Source organism: Astatotilapia calliptera, chromosome 16 (genome assembly GCF_964374335.1).
Source record: "Astatotilapia calliptera chromosome 16, fAstCal68.1, whole genome shotgun sequence".
In the NCBI taxonomy this organism is placed as follows: Eukaryota; Metazoa; Chordata; class Actinopteri; order Cichliformes; family Cichlidae; genus Astatotilapia; species Astatotilapia calliptera.
In genome coordinates this window covers 14508183-14511802 of record NC_137437.1, presented here as the reverse complement: position 1 = coordinate 14511802, position 3620 = coordinate 14508183, and positions in this window count along the sequence as shown.

The window sequence follows — 3620 nt, the reverse complement described above, 5'->3', positions numbered from 1 at the left end:
AATATATTAAGTAATTCAAAGTATTCAGAATACGTTACTCTCATTGAGTAACGTAACAGAATACGATACAAAATACATTTTGGGGCATGTATTCTGTAATCTGTAGTGGAATACATTTTAAAAGTAACCTTCCCAACACTGACCACAGAACACCACCGAGCCACTGTTCCAGGCATGCGGATGACACTTATGTGAAAAACAAGTCATTGGACATGCCACAAATCACTGAACACATTAACTCAGTGGACAAACATATCAAGTTCACCAGAGAGGATATAAAAAAAAGACAGACTTGCATGACTAGAGTGTGAAATTACCATTTACCATTACCATAAACCAATGCGTACAGTATTTGAAATTTGACTCTTATAATCCATTGGAGCACAAACTGGGTGTCATCTGGACACAACAACACAGAGACACAGTGGCAAGGGAAGCAGAATATCCTGTCCAAAAGGCCCTGAGTAAATGTGGTTATCCCAGGTGGCCATTTGTCAAAACTGAGAAAATGCCTAAAGAATTCTCCAGGCAATCCAGGAGAGAAAAAGGGCAACTCCAGCCTAAGATATAAACTGGGGAAACCAAACAACTTCTGGCTAAGCAGATATCACAACACAGAAAAGCTGCCTCATCAGAGCCAGTCTTTCAATGATGAGGATGTGCATTTCCTCTTGGACAGGGAGAAAGGCTGCTTTGAGCAGAGTCAGGGAAGCTATCTATGTGAAAAGGGAACAATCATCTCTGAAGCAGGGAGAGGGCCTAAGAGTACATCTTTCCTGACTTTACGGTGCTGTGATTGCTGCCATTCCACAAATCTCTGTGAATAGTACTCATAGTCAGTTAGGCAATTTGCATATTGACAATAACGAAGCTGAGCTCGTTGTTCGTTGTTAGGCAGGGGTGCTAGTTTGAGTCATTGTGAAACTGTAGTGTTCATATGGCTGGGAAAACCTTCAGTAAACCGAGACTGAAAAAGTCAGTTCTTTGACTGATGAAGCTTTTCTCCCACTAAAATCACTGCGTCCAGATGAACAAAATCAACTTTCTGGCATGTGCCCAAACAATATAATACATGTACAATAGAAACATACATGCAAATTATTTCAAAACTGATGTCATGTTTAAGTGAGCTCAGAGAAACTATGAAACAGATAAAATACACAAAAAGGCCATCTAGGCTAAAGACTGAATCTTATATTTTCCTGTTTTCACATTTTATAGGCATTGACACCCACTGATCTTCACCCAAAGCCACCAAATGGTCCGAAAATGATAATTTATTACTCCTTATTTTACTGTGATTACTCATACAGCAGGGTTACAAGGTTTACGAAAATCCAAACCTTTTTCTGAAGAAATTGGTTTGTCATAAATTAGAGACACCCGCATAATTGGCAGTAGGTTGAACAGACGTCAGCCACAGCAGTTCAGGAGTTTCCCCTCACTGCTGGAACTTCATATGTGTTTGTCAATCTTCTAATGAAATTACTTGGTGTTTTCCCTTTTTCGCTCATGTTGCCCAGCTATGAATCAATGTCAACCTGATAAACAGTCCAAACTGGAAATGATCAAGATTCATTCAGTGCTCCTTCCCATTTTTATTAATATTTAACACTCTGAGACCAAAAGTAGGCACACCCTCCTGCTTGATTACCATGGTGATTCAGCTTTTCTAATATTAAAATTAAGTGATGTTATTGCTGACAGCTGGAACACCCACTGACCTCACCAAACCACACCAAATACAATCCAAACCTCTGGAACAATAGCTCATACCAAAAACATAACAAAAAGAGGGCAGCTGCATCCAATTTTCTATGTATGCAGCACATTGACACACTGTTCAGATCTGTATTGTTTCACCAGACTAATGGTATGTTTACACAGTGTCCCAGGCTTGTGCATAGGCGTTAAATTACGCAGCCAGATCCTGGATCTGCATATATGTGTATGTCACAGACTGATTACTCATACATACTAATTTAGAAACTGTCATGTAGTAGACAAACCTGCAGTGCTGAGGTTTGTCTGCTCTTCAGATTATGTGGGATAGCCTCATACTCTACAGGAGAAAGTAAAATTATTAGCAAAATCTTTGTACAAGCAGCAATGGGAGTATTAATATTTAAGTGTCTGTTCAGAACTGTACTAATATATTCAAGTTCTATCTCATTTTTCTCAGAGTCGAAAGAGACTAAAGTATGGTGTTCAGAATGTCGGAGAATTATTGAGTCTGTTATAGGACTGTTGCTATTTCAGCTGTGTCAACATGCAAGCAGCATTTTTTAAACATACTCCAGACAGACAACATCAAACTCACCTCTCAGTCCTGGCAGATCAACTAATAAAAGCTGGTCTCAGTGCCAGCACACATCATGTAGTCATTCAGCTTCTTCTACATTCCTTCTTCATATCCAACTGGCAAATGCTATTTAAGGCACACAACTTCAGCTGCCTTAGACTGCCTGCCAGCAGTCGCTGCACATATGCAAGCCACTTTGCAACCCACCTCCTCCTTTTGATGTCATGTCTGACACCTGCAAGGTCCGCTGAGCTCAGTATGTTTGGATCTTGCATCAGCTGCTGTTCTGTCTAACGACAGAGCAATGCCACCAAATATAAATGAAAGCAGATATTTACTCACTGCCCACTTGAAAAGGTACATTTTGCTAGTACTGGGTTGGACCCCCTTTTGCTTTCATAACTACCTTAATTCTTCATAGAATAGATGTAACAGGGTGCTGGAAACAATTTTTCCTTAGTGGTATGATAGCAGTAGATAGATGTGTCAGCCCCACAAGCAGCAGCTTGAACTGCATAGATCCATGCTTTTTGACTCATCAGACCAGCCAACGTCTTCTTTGACCAATTTTGATGAGTTGGTGAAAATCCTTACTTTCCTGTTTTTAGCTGACAGGAGTGATACCAGGCGTGCTCTGCAGCTGTAGCCCATCTGCTTAAAGATTTGATGTGTTTTGATACAGTGATGCTCTTCTGCATACTTGTAACGAGTGGTTATTTGACTTACTGTTACCTTCCAATCAGCTCAAAGCAGTCAGGGCGTTCTTCTCTTACTTCTGAAATTAAAACATTTTCAACCAAAGAACATGTCAGATAAGTATTCCCTTTTAGAGCATTCATTGTAAACCCTAAGATGGTTGTGTGGGAAAATCCTAGTAGATCAGCAGTTCCTGGTATGGACCTATGGACCAGACCATCTGACACCATGACAATCTGACAATCATGTCACGTTCAAAGTCACTGAAATCACTTTCCTTCCTGATGTTTGGTTTGAAATTCAGCAGGTCATCTTGGCCATCTCTGCTTAGCTAAATGTACTGAATTGCTGCCATGTGACTGGCTGATACACATTTTCATTAACTGCAGCAGTTGAATAGGTGTACCTAACAATGTGGCTGATGAATATAAATAGCAATGTTCTTTTAACAAGATTCCTGCTGACTGAAATGTAATATTTGCTGCTAGGTTTATGCTTAGCAGTTGCCAACATGACATCGTAATTTGCAGACAGTGTGTAAATAATGTCCAGTACCATGGTGGTAAATGGAAAGTAAAATTTTAACGTAAATGTGCTTCGTGATTCTTCACACAGGAGTGGA